This window comes from Sceloporus undulatus, chromosome 5 (genome assembly GCF_019175285.1).
Source record: "Sceloporus undulatus isolate JIND9_A2432 ecotype Alabama chromosome 5, SceUnd_v1.1, whole genome shotgun sequence".
Taxonomy (NCBI): Eukaryota; Metazoa; Chordata; class Lepidosauria; order Squamata; family Phrynosomatidae; genus Sceloporus; species Sceloporus undulatus.
In genome coordinates, this window is record NC_056526.1 from 52132886 (window position 1) to 52157521 (window position 24636).

The following is a 24636-nucleotide window of genomic DNA, read 5'->3' on the forward strand; positions in this document are numbered from 1 at the left end:
CGGAGTAGTGTCTTCATTGCATCACCTCCTTGGGCGGTCATCCATGACGGGCAGGGATCGAGGGGGCATGTTGTCCTCCTTACGCTTCCAAGAAGCTTGTCCACTTCATCGGTATTTACAAACTCAAAGTGATCCAGTTTATCATAGTCCACGGAGTCACTGGACACCTCTCTTACTGTCTCTGTTTTAATGCATCACAGCAGGCTTTAGTTGGTTCCAAAGGTGGGTTCAGGGTGGGAGGCAATGTTGTTAATCCTTTAACCATCTTGAACAGCATTGCTGGACGAGACTTTGCAGATGCGATGCGTACAGCATAGAATGAGTTCTTTGCTGTATCCACTGCCACACCATAAGACTTCAAAAAGTCTCTATGGCGTGTCTTATCAGCATTTACTCCTATATGACAATATAGTCTGATAGAACTGTTTATGACATGTTTACATTTAAGTATAACTGGAGGTGTGTATATTCTGTTGACTTAGGTATATGAGCAGCAAGGGTAACTTCAGTGTCATTCCTTAAGTAATGGTATGACACTGTAGCAAAGGTATGACAAGTAGCAAAGGAGAGCCAACATAGCATAGTGGTTTGAGTGTTGGACTACAGCTCTGGAGGTGTGTGATTCCTTGTTTGGTCATGAACCCCACTGGATGACCATGGGCGAGTCACGCTCTCTCTCATCCTCGGGGAATGGCAATGACAAAGCCCCTCTGAACAAATCTGGCCAAGAAAACCCAAGATACAGTCTCCTTGGAGTTGCCATAAGTCAGAAATAACTTGAAGGCACACAACAACAACAACAACAACAACAAAAAGCATGCGGCCCTCCAGTTTTGGCTGAATATCTGATTTCATTAGACCTATTAATCATTTCCAATAATCAAAGGGGATGGGTTTTGTGCTCAATATATAGAGAGCTACACAGTTTCCATCCCTAATTTAAGCGAGTAGTGCATTCACACAATGTATCCTTAGGTTCATACATTCTGTTTTGTTAGTATACAATTAAAAGGTTAACTGCATACTTTACAATATTAAATAATATTTTTAGAAAGGGAATACAACTAATGGTAGTTGAAAGCACTTGCATCAAGAGTGTACACACAACAGAGAGACATGACTGGATAAGGATTCTTGCTGCATGTTAACTTGGTTGAAAACCTGCTTCTAATGAGGAAAGGAGACTTCAACAATAAAGAAGCAGAGCTACTATGATTATTCCTCTGTAAATCCCTCAAGCCCCAGTTTCTCACAGTGAGATATAATGGGAACAAAAATTCCCATTGTTTATTAACCCACTGCCATACAGTGATCTTTTTGCATTGGAGATACGTAGATAAGCACAAGTGTACTTGTCGGTTAAGGCAAGTTTTGCTGTGTTCTGTCCCAGCTGATTTGGCTCTTACATTATTTAGTAGCTACTAAAGAAGAGTGTCTCTGAGACCACAACTTAGTACCTTGCATACACAAATAGAAGGAAGCTTCAGCGACAAAAGCAAAGAGAACCATCACAGCATGATAAGGTCTCACTTTTCAAATTTTGTTTGCTGATAGTACAATCTGATTATGGTGATGGTAATGACGGTTGTGGTGCACATCTTTAATGAATGTTGCTATTGTTAGTGTGCTTTCAAATTGACTCCATCTTATGATGATGCTGTAATAAAGTTTTCTCTGAAAGATTTAGTTAGGGGATGTTTCCCACTGCCTTCCTCTAAACTTGACAGACTGTGATTTGCTCAAAGTCATCCAGAGGGTTTCTATGGCTGAATATGGATTTGAACTTTGGTCTCCTGTTAGCCAGTGTGGCATAGTGGTTTGAGTGTTGGATTACAGCTCTGGAGACCAGGGTTTGATTCCCCATTCAGCCATGAAACTCACTGGCTGACCTTGGGCAAGTCAGAGGCTCTCAGCCACAGGGGAAGGCAATGACAAATCTCCCCAGAACATATCTTGCCAAGAAAACCCCATGACAAGTTCACATTAGAGTTGCTATAAGTTGGAAATGACCTAAATGCACACAACAACAACAACAACAACAACAACTCATACTCCTGAAGTACTCATTCAGAATTCAAACTAGTATACCACACTGGTTCTTCTGTATGAGTAGAGACTGAATTATCCTAGAAAAGTAATATCATTTCAGTAGAAGCCTAATGGAAATTTTAAAAGCATAGCCTGTTTTATGGCCCTTTTGATAGCAAGTTGTACCCTGTATATTTCACTTCTTTGGCTTTTTTCACTAATGACACTGGCTTGGTCCTGACCATATGTTTCACTCCATAGTAATTTTCTGTTTATGTCAGTTAGCATAACGTTTAGCCAAGAGGATGCTGCCTATATCAGGAGGAAAATCTGGGGATACATTCAAAGCGCATGGCATGTTATAGGACAACCTATATACTGTATTTTTTGGTTATGGGAAGTCTCTTGGTATGTTAAAATACATGATATATTACATTATGACTGTAGTTAGTAATAAGGTGATGAGCAATGTGACAGAGAAGAGGGTCATCATAAAATTTTAAAGGTGAATAATAGGCAGGGTAAAGAGTGAATGAATTCTGACTCAAATTGTATGAGAGCATGCAAGACGTTTGACAAAGTACTGTCATCTATTTTGGAAAAGTGAGAGAGCTATGGAGTAAATAGTCCGTGAAAAGAAGTCTGAAGAAATTATCTTTTCTTGATAAGAAGCTAGAAGTGTTCTGTACTTTCAAAGCTATAAAGCCATCCCATACACAACTGAAACATATATAAAAAAACAACACTTGAATTCTAAGATTTTAGGGTGCATGCTAAAACTGGACTATTCTTCTCATTACATTAATTTGATTAACAGTGCTACCTAAGATGTGTGTATAAAAGCATTTGTTTTAACACTGCTACCCAAGACTTGCTTATAAAAGGATTCAAAGCAAATAGTTAACAGTTAACAGTGATGTCATATTATCCTTGAAAATGATAATGAAGGATTTTTGCAGTAGAGTATCTAATCTTACATATATAACTAGGGAAAAATGTAGTGGAAGAAGGAAGAATTTTGCAAAGACATTTCAGCCAAATCATTTCCTGATCATGTGTACTTATTGAGCTGAATTCATGCTCACTTGAAATATTCAGGAATGATGCACCAAATAGCTAATGCAAACCTGTAATTCAGACTGTCTTCTCATTTCAAACAACCTATTAGATCAACATATTGATTTGCCAGGCAGAGAAAAACATGTGAATCATGTATTTGTAACCTTTGCTGCAGATAAGGTCAGATGCTGGACGTGTACGTATGACTGGGACAAATGTTTGTGGGAATGGGAATCACACATTGTTCTACATGTGAGCAGTCCCTTGCTCATTAAAACTCCTTTGTGAACAATCATACTGATTGCAGTGATATGAGATAAAGGATGTTTTATATTTGATATATTTTAAATTGACATACATTCTTTCATTTTTAGTGTGATAGTTCTATTTCTTTAAAGATATAGCCATGTTAGTCTTTAGAATTAGTATGTAGAGAGATCTTGTAGCACTTTTGAGACTAACTGAAAAAAGAAGTTGGCAGCATGAGCTTTCCTAGATTTCAGTTTACTTCCTCATATTCTTTTTTGACCAAAAGCATCTGAAGAAGTAGACTGAAGTCTGTGAAAGCTCAAGCTGCCAACTTCTTTAAGTCAGTCTCCAAGGTGCTGTAAGATCAGTTCTATTTCTTGTTATTCTATATGATGTACTACTTTAAAGGTATAAGACTGGTGCAAATAAAGAAATCTGATCTTGATAGCTGAATAAATGCATTGCAGGAGAGGGTAAAAGTTACTTCCTTCAGTATAAAAATCCATCAGTGATACCTTTATTGACCAACTGAAATGCACAATATACCTGTTGCAAGTTTCCGAAGCTCCTTAGGCTTCTTCATCAGGAAAGATGTTACAAACCAAACAGGAGGGGAAAAAACAATTTGAGATGTTAGTCAGATGCCTGCATGTTGTTTCAATTCTTAGTGAAGATGGTATACTGGGGAGGATCTATTTTGTGCAGGCAGGCTCATCTTCCTTCTGGCCATGCAGCAATAGGGAGATTTTTAAGGTCCAAGAAATTTAAAGTCCTTCAATATAGTAAGGCTATGCACATGAGGAACACATCTCTCCAGTGAAGTGTGCTAGTTTGATACTACTTAGGAGATATACTAAAACATTTTCCCCTAGGATAGAGTGATATTGGCTCCCATCCCATCAAGACAGCGAGAACATTTATAGGATTGGTTTTATTCCAAACAGGAAAGAGAACAGATATTCGCCATACTACTGTGTGACCTGTATCTTCCTCACTCAAGGCCAAAGATAAGCACCTGTGAACCAAAGAGCTGAAGAGATATCAGATACAATTGCAGTATATATCCTATGGCAAAGACTTTAAGGTCTTGGCTCTCCAGGTGTTTTGAATTTCAACTGACAGAAGGGGCACTTGGCATGACAGTGAGTCTGGGATTTTCTGATCTGAAGTCTAAAACAGTTAGATGTCCTTTGGATTTATGGACTTTTTAGTCCTCTCTGCCTTTCTCTACCTTTTGTCCATTTAACAAAGTGATGCTATCTATGTTGTTTTCCAAACTCATATTGTAACTTGCTTGTGGCTTACTGCAGAAGCTCAGAGACAATTTTTGTATTATTCAACTTTTTCTAGAACTGTAGCATTAAAAAAGATTCTAAGGCTGAGCCCATATGTCCCCCACCACAATACTGTCCATCTCACTTTTTTTGGTTGAGACAATCACTTGTCATTGATTCTTTGACAAATGCTTAGTTGACTAATATTTAAACATTTGCCAGCTTCAGTTACATATGATGGTTCATTTATAACAGTGATTTCACATATGCAAAAAAGGGTGCCACTTGGGAAAACCTCACTCCTCTCAGTCATGACTAGTATCTAGGATGAACACAGTATGTGTTATATGTACATTGTTTCACAGAGTATTCTAGAGAAAGAGGGAGCAGATTATCCCATCCCACCCAGCAGATGATCAGCATCGTCAGAACTGACAGCAATATAATCTATTCAGTATGCAGCAGAGGACATGTGCTCTGCTGTTCCCCAGGAGAGTCTTTGGATCCAAGGCTTTAGTCTTCCGAAATGCACTCTCCTCACTCTTCCAAAGACTAACAATGAGTCATTTGCTATTGCTTCTTTCACTTGAGCATTTAAGCTTTAGTTTGTAATGGCTGTTTGACAACTGAAGACATAATGTTCCAGAAGAAAAGAAAGAAACACAATACATAGAGCTTTATGGCACTCTCATTAGAGTGCCTAATCAGCTGCACACAGAAACTCTTCAAACAGATCTGAGGTAATGTGTGCTATAGCCAGATAATTTAGACAAAGTTCAGTTCTCTAATATTTGCAATTAGACTGCCAGCATCAAAAGGTGGGGGGAACAAAATGTAGTTTTAGCACATTTAAATAACACTTCATTTGGCCAATATTGGGCTGCTTTCCGTACAAAACAGATTGTGGAACCAAGGGTCAAGTAGCAGATATGAACCACCAGGTGGCTTTGCTTTTTGAAGGGGGATGGGTATGAGAAGCAAGGCCATCCCAACATTAGGCAGAGTTAGACAACCACTTCAGGTAACATCTGTAACAGTCCAATGCATTGTCCTCTTTGGTGTCCCAGCTATTCCCTTCCATTGGAGGACAGAGCTGTGTTTCCCACAGGGGAGGGAACACCATTTGCCCTTTGCTTAAGAAAACAGGACCTACAGGATCTCTTTCTTGCATACAATCTGTCCAGAATACTGAGCTCCTCTGGGGGTCAGATGCTACAGCTTGCAAGAACCCAACTGGCAGCCATTACCCAGAGGACCTTCTAATTGGCTGCCCCAAGACTATGGAATGACCACCTGGAAGAGATCCAACAGCTAAATCAGCTGTCGGAATACAGAATACATCTGAAGACTTATCCCTTCCACCAAGCCTATCCAGAGAGTTTTTAATTATGAATTTTAAACATGAATTTTATATTTAATTATTGCCCTATGTATTGTGATATAAATATTTTGTAGAGATGCAGCTTAATATGTGTATTTTATGTAATGATTGTCTTTTAACTAACCTGCCTCGAGCCGTGAAGAGAGGCGGGTAATAATAATAATAATTAGAAAAGAATGAGGAAATTATAGTATGTGGGCTGCTTCTACACCAGGGCCATTTTTGTGATGTCCCAGTATTACCAAACCTAAAATTTGCTGCAAAACTTATCTTTTAAAAATGTATTGACTTAGGGAAAAACAATTTTGCTGCGTTTCTGGCTCTCCTTGAAGGTCTCCCATTAACAACAAAGGAAACTGAAGGTAGAACACTGAAAGGCATACCCCAATCATGGCAACATCAGCCCCTACACAGTCCCTAGGGTGTGTGGGGCTACAGTGTAGTGGGAGTGTAGACCTGCAGAGCCCTGCAGGAGTCCAATGTGGCACCCCAGTCCTTGACCCTGAAGGTAATGAGACGCATTGGGCCATCTTGCTGAGGAATTCCTGTTTTCTGAAATACAAACTAGTTATAACAGACAAAGCTGACACCTGACCAGCATCAAGTGCCAGCCTCAATATCCATCTGCATAATTCAAAATACTTGTTAGCAGTTGTTTGTATATGTGGAATAATGACAATTTCTCATCCTTGCTTGATAAACTCCTCACCTTTTACTTTTACAAGCCAAATACCATTTATATCTGAAGTTCTCATTAATATATATATATATATTTTAAAATACAGTTGTCCCTCCTAATGCGCGGATCTGAGATCCGTGCCCTTGAATATACACAGAGGGGCATCTCCGCTTTTCACAACAGTATGCGTGCACAGAGGTGCACTCCATTCAAGCCTATGGGGCTTGAATAAGAGCGAGCCTCCATTTTCATGGGGGGGGGGGGGTCCAGAACAGATCCCCCACAAAAACAGAGGGCCAACTGTAGTATGTTATTAAATACTGGAGATTCTGTGGTGTCAAGTTTCTAGGAGCTTTGGAAGATATAGGGGCAACCACCAAAATGCAAATTAGCAATTAAGAAGTGTTATGTTTTGGCTAATGTTTTTTCATTCTTTTCTGTATTACCCTTGTTTTCAGTTTTCCGATCTAGTAAGATGACTAAAAAAAAGCTCAGTACACTTGGCCCTCTGTATCCACAGATTCAACCATCCACAGCTTGAAAATATATAAACACAAATTCCACCCCCCACCCCCGATTTTGCCATTTTATAAAAAGGATACCATTTTCAATGCCATTGAATATAATGGTGTTTGAGTATCCCTGGAGTTTGGTATTCATGGGGGGCAGGGGTCCTTTAACCAAACCCCACTGCATATCAAGGACTCGCTGTATTTCTTGAGTGTTGTCTGTGCAGTGAGAGGCAGATGTTGAAAAAAATTGTCAAAAGGACAACCAAAACATGAAAATAATTAATTACATAAGATAAATGTGTTTGGGAAAGAATGTAGCAATTTCTTTACCTAGTATTTGTTTATCTGAGAAGTTTTAAATCTCTAGATTTATCTCCCCATGCCTTTATTTATGCACACTCTATTAATGAAACCCTCAAAAGCAATCTTAAAACCCAATGGGTTGGTCCCAAAAGCCTCCTTCCACTGAAGGAGGATCCTTCTGCAAATGGAGAAGGGAAATGGATTCAATTTGCTGTATCAGAGATAGAATATTTATAATACCAGTTGAACATGCAGCTACACTCATGTCCTACGGTTGTAGACTTTTCATAGGCATCTTGTAGATCATTATGGTCCAAAATACACAATGCAGAAATAATCCAGTTTGAGACCATTTTAACTACCCTGTCTCAATGCTAGGGAATTTTGGGAACCGTAGTTTTGTGATGCATTTAGCCTTCTCTGTCAGAAAGCTCTGGTGCCACAATAAGCTACAATTCCCAGGATTCCCTAGCACTGAGCCAGGGCACTAGTTCTGAACCTGCATGGATTTTTTTTTTAATTTGGTTAAACATGTTTATGTTTAATTTTACTTTAAAAAGTTACTTTGAGAATTTGGACAAGCCATAAAACTCTATCCTTCTAGATTTGTGCTGATACCAGGACTGGGAAACACTGGCGGGGTACAGACCGCCACTTTGCGGCGGTCTGCCGCCGCCGCCGGCTAGTCCATGGGGGAGCCGGAGCCTCCACAAGGCGCGGCTCCCCTGCGGACTGAAAAAGAAGCTCCAAAATGGAGCTTCTTTTCAAGTCGCGTTTGCGACGTAGCGAGGCGCCAGGGGCGCACTCGCTACGTCACAAGGGACGCGACGCGTACGGACGCTCAGTGTCCGATACGCAAAGATGGCGCTGGCCATGTAGAAGGGCCGGCGCCATCTTGTACAGACGGAGTCCGTACTAGGCCCAGGGGCGTCTAAAAGAGACGCCCCTTTTTTAAAATGCCGGTGCAGAAAGCACCAGTGTGTACTGCTGTTAGAGACAAACTGTGTTGTGCTGCCACCACAGACTTTTACATGAATAGGAAAAAAATGAATTATCCACAGAAACCCTATTTCTTATTCTGACTATCCATTGAATACAACCATTATGGATTAATGAATGACATTATTGCTCATGGAAAAATATTACCAACCAATCAGCAAAATATTATTCAACTTTCAAGACACTTGAAATGTACAGCATTTGTTCTTTTTCTTAACTAAGAGGAAAACTAAGTAGAATCAGAAGGTAAATTAAATAACAATTGGTAATCAATCAAGGTGCTAAAATGATAGATGGCAAGTAAAATTCCAGGGAAACCTGCAAACAGAAAATTTACTGACACAGTGTCTGCAATATTAAATAAACAAAACAAACAAAAACAGAGTTGAAGCACTACGATGCGTGACAGGTTTAACCAAACATCACTTAGAAAACATTCAGGATATATTCGTGCCAATTCTAATGTGATGGAGTAATTCCTTTGTGTATAATTTTTAGAATCCAAACATTTTAAAATTAAAAACTGGCCTCAGGATTTTAGGGTTCCGAGCTATTACAATACACTTTTTTTAGAAGGGCACATCCAGTTAAGTGGTAATCTAACAAAACAAAGGCTGGGTACATACCTGGCTTGATGCCCAGAGTGGCGGCGGCTTTTTCCTCTGCAGGGAAGCCACAGCCGCCAAATCGCACGGCTTCCCCGTGGAGGAAAAAGAACCTGCAAAAAGAGGTTTCTTTTAAAGCTGCAGGTGTGGCGTAACAAGTGCACCACTGGCGCATTCATTATGTAAGTGCTGCACGGCAACGTGCGGATGCCACGCGGCACTTACGTAACAATGGTGGTGCCCATGTACACAGGGTGCCACCATTGTTACTGCGCCATGCTGTACTAGGGTTAGGGACAGTGTGGTTGCTGCATGTTCCCTTAACCCTAGTACAACACCAGCACGACACTTTAGCACCATCTGTACCATGCCAAAATTAAACTAAACCTGTTCTGGGAGGTCTGCAGTTACCACATTTCCCTTCACCATCTTCCTTTAAAATGATTACCAAACTATGCAGAAGGCTAGCTTGAAAATTAACATCCTCATCAGCTACTTCCAAAGCAGAATGTGCCTTTAAAATTCAAAATAAGCTAAAATATGTAAAGTCGAAGGCTTTAATGGCCGGCATCAGGAAGAAACTTTTCTGGAACATGGCCACATAGCCCAAAAAACCCACAAAAAACTAAGCTAAAATATGGTAATTAGGACACTTGCATTTTACCACATGAATTTTAGCACATTTTACGTACAAGAATGACCAATATTAATATGTAGCTTTCCAAAGAAAAATGTGATTAAATGGTCTACTGTAGTTCTGTAATTTGCAAAATAAGAAGAGAAAGGGAAAGGAATGAAATCCAATTTCTCTAGAACTATCAGTGTGAAACTGCCTATATTACCATTATTTTCAATTGGCTGAGATGAGAGATTTCATTGTAGCAGTCCATTGTTCCACTAGCATCCTCATGAGCTGGTTGTTGATCTGAACAATAACTGGATTTGTGAAATTACATTAACTTATCTTTATAGTACATGAAAGAAACCCTGTCATTAACCAGACAGTCATTATGAATCATCATAGCTGTCAATAGTATGATAATCCAAAATAACTAATGTGGCAGACTAAATTTTGAATACAGTTAAGTGCATGAGGATGATGAGTAGATTCTTCCCCTGAAATACAGTAGTTTCTCCTTCTCCCCAACCTCAAATTTCTGACCACTGGAAATATCAAAGCACAGTCACAAAGGTTTCTACATTTTAGGTAAGGAGAAAATACTCCACCTCACTTTTGATCATACAGTCTGCCTTCCCCATACGTGAGAGAGCCATTCTGCTCCCCTCCCCACCCCACACACACATGGGGAAAAGAGCATATGCTCAAGCCTCATAGCAAATAATGGGGTGCATGCTTGCGGCACCACATGGGGCGTGCGGCGCGAGTACGAGCCCCATTATTTCTGCCTGGGCTTTACTTCCACATGAGCTCAAAGCCCACCTATAAGGAGAGCGAACTGTACTTCTTGCTTTCCCTTTTATAGACTCACTTTTTATTATTGTTATTTATTATTTGTTATTTAAGACCCAAAGTGTTTTAAAATATCAAATGGACACGCTATCAGCCATGATCTCTTATTTGTTTTAGCATTAATTTACAAAAATCCTTTATCCAGAATTCCAAAATCCAAAATACTCCAAAATCCAGAATTGCCCACAAGGGTGGCTGAGATAGTGACACCTTTGCATTCTGATGGTTCAGTGTACACATTTTTGCTTCATGCACAAAATTATTCACAATATTATGTGTAAAATTACCTTCAGGGTATGTGTATAAGGTGTATACAAAACATAAATTAATTTCTTATTTAGTCTTGGGTCCCATCTCCATCTCCATTATGTATATTCAAATATCCCAAAATCCAAACAAACAAACAAACAAAAATAAACCACAAATCTAAAACACTTCTGCTCTCAAGCATTTTGGATTAGGAAGACTCAACCTGTACCATATTTTGATTATTAAGACATCTTGGAGACACATCTGACAGTCAACAGATGAACACAGAAGAAACTGTAACAAAATCTGTTTGCATTACAGCAAAGGTTTGGTGTGTATCTGTCCCCAAAATGTACATGGTTGTTTTTAGTTTGTAAAGTATGCATTTCTCATTCACAAGTAGATGGGGTTTCTAGTTTGTCCCTTTCTAGGACAATTGATAACATATCAAATTCACCTAAATACATGACAATTCAGAAGGAAATAGGCAAAATACATTAATTTGCTAGAGTTGTCTTGGTATCTGATCCATCTGCTTAGGGGCTTGGCAGACTGCCATTGCCACGCTGCCCTGGAAGTGCTGGGTTGGGGACACAGCAACTATACACCATGCCCCCAACCCAGCAGGTACATGGCACCAAAAGAAGCCTCAAACAATGGTTCCTTTTTGTGCCATGGAAAGGGTGCACTACCAACTGCAGATCTTCCACTGCACCAAAGATGTGGTGTGATGCTGCCCACTTTGCAGGTGGTTGGCCAGCGTGACGACAGCATGACACCAGTGTGAGGGTGGGTGGCAGCCACACCCCCACTCTGCCCTCATGCCGCCGTATTTTGCCAGTCTGTTGAGGGCCTTAGTCATTGAGTACTCCAGATACCAACACCACCCCAGCAGATTTCACAGTGCAGTACTACACCAAAAGAGAAAAGGAACAATGAATTAAGGAAGTACCCACTACCTAGAAGGCTTTCCACAACAGTTGTTCTATCAATTGCACCACCAGAGCTGAAGCTGCTGGTCCTTTGGCATAATGTGGATTATCAGGGATGAGCTGAGCAGTGAATAAGAATGCCTGGCATCACCAGCAATTATTCATGTGGAAGCCACCTTTTCCAAACCATGCTTCAAGTTTAGAATTCTCTTCAGTTGTTTAAAAGAACACAGTCTGGACTGAGTTGATTGAAGCACGTATTGGAAATGTCAGCTTTTAGCAAATTTTCTATGAACTCTTACAGAACATTAAGAAGCAAAACAGTTAATTACAAATTATTAAATATCCTGCTTAAATAAACAGATCAGGTAATTATTATTTGTTTTGTTCTATGTTATGAATTTTAGAAAAGGTCTGCTGTTTTGGAGATCTGAATTCAAGAGAGCTCAGTATTTTACTGGGGAAAAGCAGTTGTTTAATTTCACTTACAGGAGACAATAAACCAAAAAGCTCTGCTCTTCAACTGTTGGAAGTAGACGATCCTCAAGTTTGTAATATTAGTTATTGTTTAAAAATGAGAAAAGAGTAATTCTGCTTTCATTTCATTCCCAAGAATTGAGTCCAAATGCTGTGCTAAATAAATTATGTATTACATGTGTTAAATGGCCACTGCACAGTTCCATTTCCGTAATTATATATTCATGGTTAGAACATTTGTATTCTATAATCATAATGGCATGACTGATAAATTAACTGATGGATGCTATGAATAGGTTTCATCATTATATTCTGCCTGAAGGAGGAAGGGTGATTGTATTCACTGGAGCACCAACAAAGGTTGATTAATTTCTTCTTCATGTACATAAATACATGCAGATTCTGTCTGAATGGTTTGATATGAGTTCAATGTATTCATGCCAGCTGACTGAAGAGGCTAAATCAGGGGAATTTTTGATTATGTATACATAATGGAAAGAAAAAGTTAAGCAAAGCTATGCTACCATCTGCCCATTTTACTGATCATGCAAACACTACAGTAGTGGGGATTTTTGGAAAGCTATACACATGCATGAAGTCAGATTCTAAAAGTTATGAGCTTGAGGTGAAACTACCAGTTATCTATTTGCAGATCAAACTTCATATCTTCTCTGCAGAAGTTCATCCATCTTATAGCTTGCAACCCAACCCAGTTATCCTGCTTCATAAATATCTTGGGGCCTGTTGATCCTCTATGATCAAGAATTGAGGCTGATTAGAGGGAGCTGCCCTACAGTAGCACACACCAATGCACAAAGACAGCTTTCCCCAGCAGCATCTTCTGTACCCTTAAGAGTTGCAGCTCTGAAAAATTGCAGGAGTCATGGAGACCAATGGAAATGCAAGCCAAACATCAACATAGAGGCATTATTTGTGGATTTCTGCCCAACATCTTAGAAACAGACAAAGTCTAAAAAATATTGAATATATACAAAACAACCTCTGAAATGCATGGAAAAATAAGAATTTGATATTCCCTTTATTTTTAATTGTATAGCTTCATACCACTGGTAGTAGACAAACATATCCATACCAAGAAGACACTGTGTGGTGCTACACAGATACATGGCATGGATTATCATGGTCTTTTATCTAAGAGGATTACAGGATAAATGAATAAAAAACCCACTCCAGTGAAATGAAATTGTGTTTAAAGAGAAGGTAGAAATTGCTCATCAGACTAATTTCTTCCATGAGGAAAAGAAAGAACAGGCTGGTCAAAAACAAAACAAAAAATTCAAAATATTTTTGCTTTACTGTACAAAGAGAACTACTTACCGTTGACAATGTGGATTCAATTATATTCTCTCTCTCTCTTTTTCCTATGAAAAATGCACGATTCTGTAAGAACAAAACCCATATGAATGAGATCAGTTAGGCTGGTGTCACTTTTTAATACAGATTATTCCACAGGACTACCTACAACCACATAGTCAAGTAATGCACTGTATTTATCATGAGGTGACCTTGTGTCAAGTCCTAGGGGAAAATTCTAAGTGAAGAAGCAACTACAGCTGGAAACAGTGGGGATACAGAAGACTGAACCTGAAAGACTTCGTGCACTATTCTATCGACAAGACAAAAGCAGCCTCCCAAGGTTCTACATTAGTCCAGATGCATGGCTGATAGGTGAACATGTTCCAAGCCTAGAAAATTTTACATGTCACTGTCATACAGTAAGGTCTTCTGCAACTGTACTCCTATGGATTAACAGTAGAAATGCTCTAAGAAAGGTTAATTATTCTCAAATTATTCCCTCTGTTACACCACCCTCATGGCTAGACCTGGTGGGAACACAGGAGAGAGGCCTTTCTAGTGGCTGCTCCCAGGCTCTGGAGTTCTGTTTCCAGAGAAGTAAGACTGCTTTCTTCTGCTTTCCTTTTGCAAACAAGCAGACTCTTCTATCCCAACAAGCATTTGATGAATAAGGGGCAGTAGAGACTGCCCCAAAACGGCAGACTGCAGTTGTCCATTTTAACTGCGGAAGGATGCTGCAGCTGCCAAACCACATGGCGTCACTCTGCAGTAAAAAGAACCTGGTTCTTCCAGGTTCTTTTTGTGCCACATTGTGTACATCAGGAGTGCGCCATTGGTGCACTGGTGATGTACACAATGAGCAGTGACATGCAGATGCTGCACGGTGGCGGCATCATGGCAGAACTCATGTGAACAGGATGCTGCCAAGATGCTGCCGCCCATACGGACTAGGGTTCCAGAGCATGCAGTTGCCGCTTTTGGCCGATGTGTCTTGGGCCTAAGTATGTAATGTTGTAATGATATAAGGCCCATCCTATGCAATGTACTGGATATTGCTAATTGCTTTGTTGGTGTGTGTGTGTTTGCGATACATGTTTTAACTTGGTTTTAATTTTTTTTTACTGGTGGTTTAATAGTGTTTTAACTTTTGTATTTTGTGGATGTTTAACAAGATTTTTTAATTATTGTAAACTGGTTTGAGTCCCAATCTGGGGAAAAGACAGGATAGAGATGATGATGATGATGATGATGCATGAAAGTTACCCGTCAGTAGCTGTATCTGCATGACAAAAATAATCCAGTTTGATACTTCGTTAACTGCCATGGCCTATTACTATGGAATTCTGGGAAGTGTAGTTTATTGTGACACCAGAACTGTCTGGCAGAGCTTTCTAAATGTCTCATAAAACTACAGTTCACAGAATTTCACAGCATTGAGCCATGTTAAAGTGCTATCAAACTTGATTATTTTTCCAGTGCAGACAACCCCAGTGGTGAATGTGAAACTGGCTAGAAGACTATAGAAAGAAAGAGGGAAGAAGTACTGTGGCTTCTTACATACTAAAAGGTTCTTTAGACCATGAACAGGTTAAAACACAGCCTGTTTCATCATCAGATGAGATGGAGTGAGAAGAAGTTATATCAGATATTGGCTGACAGGTCAACATGTTTTAAAACAAACTTTAACACAGGAGGAATATGGTTCTTGTAAAATAATACAGGTACAAACAATTTTGCAGTTTCTCTTGAAGTGACTGTTATAAGCCTTTAAAGAGATAAAGCATTCTAATTTTCCTCATTTTTATTACTATGTTACCACAACACGTAACATACCTGTTTGTCCGAATATCAAAAACTCATTATTTATTTTATTTACTTCCTCCCCCATTTATAATCTGCTTTACAATCCGGTTTTCAAGATCCTCAATCAAATTGTGCAGTCAATCTCATGCACTGTTCTACTTGCAATTTACAATCTATGCAATTCTTTTGCATCTTGGCACCTGACGATAGCTGGGTGTTGCATAATCACTTTTGCTTTAGTAAAGTAATAATATTGTTGATTGTGTGCCTTCAACTAGTTTCTGACAAACCTAAGGTGAACCTATCACAGGGTTTTCCAGGCAGCATTTGTTCAAAGTTGGTTTGACACTACCTTCCTTGAGGATGAAATTTTTTTTTCTTTTGTGTTAATTCATATATTTTTTATTTGTTAAGTCATAACCACCACCACCCGCCATTTGGTAACTAACTGTCTCCTTTGCAGGAAAACTGGATCATGCTACACCAGGTCATTCAGGCCCGGAACAGAAGGCCCTTTAAAGCTGCTGTCTGGGTGACTTGGGAGCACAGCGTTTGTACGCTGCATGCCCCCACGCTGCCCTGAAGCCTCCTGGAAGTCTGGTGTCAACCAAGATGTAGATGGTTTCAATGAGCTCACATGGTGTGGTGTTTATATGCCACACACTGCCGGAGCAGCTTGCAGCCATCATGGGGCAGCAGTCAGATGGGAAAAGCTGCCTTTTCCCCACTCCTTTTCCAGCCAGCTTCAAGATGAATTGGGCCATGGTGTGTGTTTGCCACAGTCCCAATCCATCTTTGGAAGGGGTGGCTTTAGGATGCCCTGCCCACCTGTTTCACCCCTCAGTGAGTTCCCATGGTTAAGCAGGGATTCAAACCCTCGTGTCCAGAGTCTTAGGCCAGTACTCAAACTACTACATCACATTGGTCCTACATTTCATCTTTGTTTTTGTGTGTTTTCAAGTCATTTCCAATTTACCACAGAAAACCACAGGGTTTTCTGAGGTTAAGAGTGTGTAACTCATTCAAGGTTACCCAGTGGGTTTCCGTGGCTGAATGGGAAATCAAACCCTGGTCTCCAGAGTGACAGACCAACCACTACATCGCGCCAGCTTTCATTTACATCGGCCTACATTCAACCACTATTTATTTTATTTATTGTATTTATACTGTATCTTGCCATTCTCTGCAAATGGGAGCCAAGGTAGTTTACAATAATTTTAAAAAGACCCAAGCATTAATAGCTAGTTTCAACTATACAAGGCCCATGCACTCATTAGCCCAAAACATATGTAATCCCCTTTAACTGAATAGGTCCATTCTAGCTGTGGCAACAAGAGAATTTGGGTGTTTACATGTAAAAACAGTACATTTAAATAAATAAGAAAAACAAAGGAATGGGAAATAAAGGGATAGAGGACAGAAATGCTGAAAAGAAATAATAATTACAAATAAATGGATATTAATCTTTCTTTGCTTCTATCGTGTCACTTTCATAATCTAATATAACCAAAGACAAGGAGATGGGGAAATATCTTAACAAAGAAAATGATGTATTATTTGCAGAAGCAGCACTTTTTATTTTTCTGTTTCTTATTATGAAAAAGGAGCATTTTATATAATGTGCCAGGACATTCATTCAGTCAACCGTTGCTATGTGTCCTGTGACTGTACTGTACAGGGGGAGCTCTCACAATGACAACTATATTTCCTAAGCTAGAACTGCAGTATCTGCAGCATTGGAAGGCTGTGTGTGTGTTTGAAAAACAAAACAAACACCTCTCCCAAACAAAATCCACTAGAAATGTCAACAGAATAAATAAAATAATCTTGGCTATGCCCAGCTGCATTTAGTAGCACAACTTTGTAGTATATTCTGTGCATTTTTTTAACAAATGGCATTCAAAAAGATTACCTTTTTGTGGGCTAGACATGTACATTATTGCAAGTTAACCATATTTCCAAAAGCACATTTTCTTGAAGGTGATAGGTAGTAAGTACACTTTCATGCGTACCTAAAGCAGTGAAGAGATCTCAGGGATGTATTTTAGGGGCAGGTAGCCCGGTGGCAAAAAATGGAAATGCCACCCTGCTGCTCTTAGCACCCAAAAAGGACCTTTGTTGTTGTTACTGTTAAATAGGACCTACTCCCTTTTTAAAGACTTGCTCTTATAGCCACTCTTCAGTATCCTGTTAATGTACGTGTGTGTGCATGCATGTGTGCACAGATGCACACAGTATATTCCACAGACTCCCTGCTATAGAAGGAGGGCAAGATGATGGCACCAGACAGAGGTCCTAGTATGCCTCTTGGCATACTAGGACAATTGCTGCTTTCTTCCTCATTCTCCACTCTTCACCTTACCATGGAAGGGACAGGGAGGCCAGGTCAATAAGTGTTAGGATAAATTATGTTTTACATACTTCATTACATAAAATCCCATGCACCCTCAGGCTGCACAGCTGTGCCTTTTTACAACTAATAAACAGAGACGCATCTCAGGTAAGAGCCAGTCTGGTGTAGTGGTCTGAGGATTGGACAACTCTGGAGATCAGGGTTTAATTCCTTGCTCAGCCATGGAGGCCTAATGGGTGACCTTCAGTGAATCACACACTCTCAGTTCTCAAAAAAATATGTGTTATGATTCACTTTAGGGTCATCATAAATCAGAAGCAACTTGAAGGCACAGAATTGCACCAGTGACAAGGTATCTCAGAGCAAACGTGCTGAGTGAACAGCCTAAACCAAGCTCTATAAGTAATCATCACATCTGCTTTTCTTTTTCAGTAACACGATTTAATTCCACTAATTAAGTGATTGTATTCAACCTCTCACCATCAACTTAATAAATGAAACAAAAGAACTTGGCTGCTCTGTATGTTAACATCCTTAACTCTATATTCAAATCAGTGTAAGATTCTGCCAGTCTCCAATAAGTTGTACAACAGATCTGTGGATTAGTTTGGCTGACAAGATTTAAAGCACACACTGTGAATCCTACACAGCCACCACTTAAAACACTATCCGTTCAGGCTCAGATGGATTGCTATGGCAACAGAATCCCAAAGACTAGGTTTGTAAGTAACAAAAATGTAAATTAATGATGGACTTAGAGTTGTCTCCCTTGGACAGTCTCTTACTGAGAAGCCAAACCTTCTGCTTACGCTTACTAGTACAGAGAGAAGGTTGATAACACAATTTCCTCAGCACAGCGAGCATTTAATCCCAGGGGATTTCATTAAATCTTGTGGCTTAAATTTTTATTCTTGGAGCAGCAGTCAGCAAGCAGAGATTATAGTAGAAATGCCACCGTTCAGGTCATTGCTCTTTGAACTGAGGAATTTGCTGTAACATGACAGAAACTACATTTTAAAAGTACCTGAGGGTGTCTAAATAGCCTTCATTTTGAACTTTGATGAAAACATTAACCACAGTATCAGCAGTGGCCAACAGTATACAGAATGGAAGCAACAGTAATACCAATACTCAGTATTTCTGGACAAGTTAAAAAAGAGAGTGAGGTGATAAGAGAGGAGAGATTAAATGACCAAGGTGACAAAAAATATTCTTAGTTAACGTGTCTTTGCTCACTTTTGTTATTTCTGGACTGCTTCCAGACAAATGACTTCTAGTCCTACACAATCATTATTCTTCTATTGCAAACTACAAGCAGATTCACAATTGACTTTCTATGCTATTGGGAGTATTGCATCTCATGACGTTCTCTCCACACCAGTGGGCATGATTTAGGTAATATGGGTTAGGCAATCTGTAGCTCAGTAAATATTTAATTGCACATTTTGCAGCCATCCCATTTTAGGAAGTTCTTTTTAAAAAATCAGTCTTTTAACTATCTATATGAGAATGTTCAGTATATTTGAAGGCAGCAGAAAAAAGGAAAGCTACATTCCAAGTGCATTCACTTAATTAAGAAAGCAATAGCTGTGAGTTTGCAAGACCTGAGGAGGCTTGTTACTTAGAAGGGAACAATTCACCCTACACAATATGCCACTGTGTATCTGAAAAAGTAGCCTCAAGAAATTTCACACAATCAGCTTCTTTCTTCCAATTAGCCTCAAAAGTGCAACAAGATCCCTTTATATACCACTTTAACTGCTGTGATTCCATCTTACAGAATTTGTAGTCTCGTGGGACACTGGAGGATGCCAGCTCAATTTCTAAATAACCTCCCTAAATTGGCAATCCCAGGATTCCACAGGACAGTACCATGGAAGTTAAGGTGGAATAATGGTGCCATAATTGTGTAGTATGACAGGGTCTAGAGTCTCATGGAGGTGTCTCATTCCTAGCCTTGCCATAAATTAAAGCCTGATTAGCAATACATCACAAAGATCACCACTGTGTTAGAAAACTCAGTAATATCATAGTATTTTAAGCACTTTAGCATGGCTGTGTCATAGTGCTAAAAGCAATACAATTTCTGGATAGAATAGGGAATTCTACTATTTTAAATTCATTGTTAAATTCATTGTTAGACATCTTGAGTCCCTTTATTGGAAGAAAGACAGGGTAAGTAAATAAAATGAGGATGAGGATGATAACGGCTCATCTGAATACAACTGAATTTCAATTTTTGATTTTGTTATTTTCGACCTATACACCTTAAATTTCTCAATCTCTATAAAAGTACCCTTGAAATTTGTATCCTTACAACTCTGATTCTTCATTTTTTATTCTGTAATGCCCTTCTTCCAACATCAAAAGGTCTCGTAAGTTATCAATTTATCCTTAAATACAATTTCTCTTCTGTATAAAGCTTAAGGGGACGAGACCCATGAAGTCATTTTAAGACCTAGGCTGCAGCACCACTTTAACTGCCATGGCTCTATCCTGTAGAATCCTGTCATTTGCAGTTTGTTGTGACACTAGAGCTCTCGCACAAGGAAGGAGACATATGTCACAAAGCTACAAATCTCAGAATTTCATAACATTGAGCCATGGCAGTTAAAGCTGTGTCAAACTGCATTAATTCTGCAGTGCAGATGCAGCTTAAGACTTAATGCATTTATTACTGGGGCTAAAATAGTTGAAACTATTAAAAATCTAAATCTAAGCAAAGCTCCTTATCGGTAATGTATTCTAGATGTCTGGAGGACTCATTGCTTTTGCCATTACAACAAATAATGAAATCAATTTTAAAGTCTGGGAAGATGTCCAGATACTTCGTGTAACGCCAACATACCTTTAATACCTAAAGAAAATCACAATAGAACCAAAGAACTACAGGCCTATTTCATTACTGAAATATGAATATAATTTCTTTTACTTCAATTGGAGTAAAATGAAGATGGTTTTGAAACATGAGGACCAATGTGACTTTTTTACCTAAGAAATTACTGTGAGACAATATAAGAATTGTGTTGGATATTCTAGAATATTTACATAGACATAATTAGAAACAAGCAGCCTTGATATATTTAGATGCAGAGAAAGCATTTAATAATTTGAATGGGTCATTTATTTTTGCTGTTTTGGAAAAAATGAACTTTGGTCCAAAACACACTGCAGACATAATTCAGTATGATACTGCTGTAACCACCCTGATTCAATGTTAAGGAATTCTGGGAACTGTAGTTTTGTGAGACATTTAGCTTTTTCTGTTAGAGAGCTCTGGTGCCACAATAAACTACAAGTCCCAAGATTCCCTAGCACTGAGCCAAGGCAGTTAAAGCAGTCTCAAACTGGATTATTTTTGCACTGTGTTTTGAACCTTTGGGAAAAATTTCATTTTATGGATTAAACCAATATATGATATTCAAAACATGCAGAATGGTGAATGGTGAGGTAACTTGGTTTTGTGATATTTAAAGGGGAACTACATAGGGCTGCTTCCTGTCTCCTTACTTCTTATACTAGTCTTGGAAGTTTGAAATAGAGCTGTAAGGAAAGAAAAACAAATCCAGCATATTAACATTAAAGGGCATTGGTTTAAACTGAGTGCATTTGCTCACAATTTAGTGATTTAGAACAGCTAAAGGACACTGCAACACAGGCCATTTTCAACCTGAAAGTGAGAACAAAAATATTATTCATGAATTCTCATTCCCTGAGATAATGACAGCAGCTACATATGAAGTGGAGGACCTCAAATGCCTGCTTTTTACAAGAAGAGTTATCAACAGAACTATTTTTATATTGTTTTAGAATTACTGTTAAGAAACCTTGGAAGTAATCTAGAGTCCAGGATGCAGCTTCAGCAGGGACAGGAAACCATTTTTGGCCAGAGAGAAAAATGGTTGCATGAAAGCACACTGAAACTACCCAACTGCTAGCATGGGACTGATGTAATTGCCCATACAAGTGTTCATGTACATACAAGCATACTCTTGTATGCACTTATACACACACTCATACATATATTCTCCCCTCACAGAAATGTGAACCACAGTACAATTGGGCTTTTAAAAATAAACTCAGTTCTTGCCAGCAGAGGTTCTACTATCTTAACATTTCCTCCTAAAATGTAACTAAAATCTGCTTCCCTGCATTTTCTACCCACTGCTTTGTAGCCTTGTTTTCTGGGACAGCAGTCAGCACATGTGCTCTATGAAAACCCTTCACTATCCTGTTTTACCTTTAATCTATTCTTCAAGCTAAACATGCCCAGAGATTTGAACAAATCCTGGACTTGGCTTGCAGAGTTTTAAAGAAAACATAATCATGGTTAGAGCTATGATAGTGGTAAAAAAGGAGATAAAAGAAAAAGGAAGTTCTTTGATTTAATAAATGAAATCTGAATAGTACTACAGTACTGACTCTGGGCACAAATTCCAATATTCTAAACATTATTTTAACCACTGCCACTGCAACAGCAGCAAAACGATGCTAGCATTTTCTTTTGCCCCTTATTCCAGAGAGTCAAATCTTTGTTACATTATTCTGCAATCAGCACACATATAACATTGCCAAGGACAAGAACTCTGAGCGGCTTCTAGCTCCCCTTGACTCAGGTTGATGGATTTGCCAACCTCTACAATTTCTGTTTCATTCTCAGTTTGATCCCATGTCAAAAGAGCACATCATTTGACAACGTACTACTCTGATAACTGAACCATGACAACACTTGGTTCAGTATCATAACTCCTTGATCAATAAACAATCACAGGAATCAGTGGGCATCACAGGACTCTCTTTTCAGTAAAGAAAACTGTTAATTACTTCACTGTGACACTTTTATTTACCCACAAAATCATTCCCTCTTACAGCAATTCAGGTGAAACCAAATATACTGCATAGACAATAAGTACCCCATATTGTTACAAACCATCCTGAATCTGGAATCAAACATAGAGCATACACATTGTGGATTCACAAAAGAGAGTCAGAGATGAGTGGAATTGAATTCATGGTGGTGCAATTTAATGCATGTTATCAGTACATGGAGAAGAGGTTCAGCTCCCCATGTGGCATTATTCAATCAGTATTTTTATCTATTTAATATAATGGCCCAAAACAGATGGGCCCAAAGGAGGAGTGTGAGGCCACACTAGCACCATTTATACCTGGACTGTGGCAATAGGTACCTAATCCGGTCCCTGCTACAGTCCTGAATCAGGAGGCCAGAAGAAGCAGGTTCTATCTGCTCTTTCTTGGCCCGGTTCTTTTTCATTTGCACGGCCTCAGTCCAGCTTTAGGCTTTGTTTGGGATCCCTGTCATGTAAACTGCATGCCCCCAATGGAGCCTGAAGCAGTGTCATTTTGCCCATGTGTTTCGGGCCTTAGATAATATTTCTTTTCTGCTACATATCAAGGGATCTCACAAAAACATATAATGAAATCAATTTAACAATTTAAAACATTTGTTAACAGTAAAAAAAAAAAATTAAACAGACTAAAATGTAAACATACTGTAAGATGCTTTGTATCATACCGTAAGTGTGTCCTGGATTTCATATTGGGAGAAATACAGGATATAGATTAAGAAAAAAATATACAAATATACAAACTATATAATATATATATTAAAACAATTGACAAATCAAAGCAAGAAAATTTAAACTTGCTGTTACAGTGTAAGCCAATTTAAAACCATGCCACTGTGCAGATTTAAAGGAATTTAGTTACATGCTAACAACATTAGTAAACCAAATACATAAACTGTAGCAGGACATCCAATTACTATAGTTAGACCTTTATTCTGAATATATGACAAAAATGAGCTAAGAAGGAACATCCAACGAACTTAACAATGAAATTAAACAGATCTGGAAATTCGTATTTAAAATCCAAGCATTCAGTGCTCTTCTATTCAGGACTGACTGACCTGTGTTATTCCCTGGTAATAAAAAAATATTTAAATTAAAATTCAGGTTTGTAATTTGTAATGTGCATTCTCTCCATTGTAACAGCACGGAAGGGAAGAGTGAGGCTATACCTGCTGGCTCTACTTTTGTAGTCCAGCTTGCCCACACACCAGAAAACAAAATGCGTACAGATGGATGCAGTCCAAGACATTTTGCTCCCTGCAGCAAAGCTGGATCCCTCCTTATGTCACATGCAGAAGCAAATTGACCTGGCATTTGAATTTTACTTCAACATTAGTGTTGGGACAATGCATTTCACTAGCAGCAGGCTAGCTTAGAGGTTATATGGAGTGCACATAACTCTTGTCATTTAAAAGCAGAGACTGACTGGAGTATGTGGGGGTGGGTACACCAAGAAAATAGTCAGGAGGCTACTAACCCCCAGTGCCTGTGGCAATTACTTCACTTTGTCTAATGATGAGTCCAGTCTTCTTTGTTTAAGTGTTGTGATTCCAGACACCAACAGTAATCTCAACGTGCACTAAAAGGCTAAAAAACCAGTCATACTTAAAGAGGAACACCACTATCCCTGAGACAAAGATTCCAGAAACCCTATCTTGAGTTGAGAAAGATCTAAGAGACTGAAATATTGTGGACCCCCACCCCACTCCACCCCAAGCCCAAGATTCTGCAGCCTGGATTAATCACCAGCTCCAGTCCTAGGTTAGCACACCCAGGTCTAAGAGCTCCACTATTTGTGAAGCCAATGCACTTATGTGCCAGCAGCATGCCTGGCCTGAGATTTTATTAAGGCAGTGGAGTCCCCACCTGGTGTCACCCAGTCTGTGGGTGCTGCTGGGGGGGGGGGAGGGCAAGCTCAGCCCTCTCCTTGGCTGTGGTGGTGGAGGTCTCCTCCTAGCTGGCAAAGGGGCACTCAACTTTCTCTTTTGCAGCAAAGCGATGCTTGGCCCTCTCCTTTTCTGCAGCAGTGACAGTCTCCTCATGAAGAGATCTCCACTATTGTGGCAAGCCAGGA

General features: G+C 39.2%; 1 protein-coding gene across 3 annotated transcripts in view; it reads right to left on the reverse strand.

Moving 5' to 3' along the window:
* The window catches only part of SYT1 (synaptotagmin 1), a 404236-nt gene that overhangs the window by 241085 nt on the left and 138515 nt on the right, over positions 1 to 24636 (reverse strand). For all 3 annotated transcript variants that reach the window (XM_042470299.1, XM_042470298.1, XM_042470297.1), the window contains one exon: positions 13557 to 13619. The gene's annotated coding sequence lies outside the window, so the exon portion shown is untranslated. The remainder of the gene's footprint in view (positions 1 to 13556; positions 13620 to 24636) is intronic.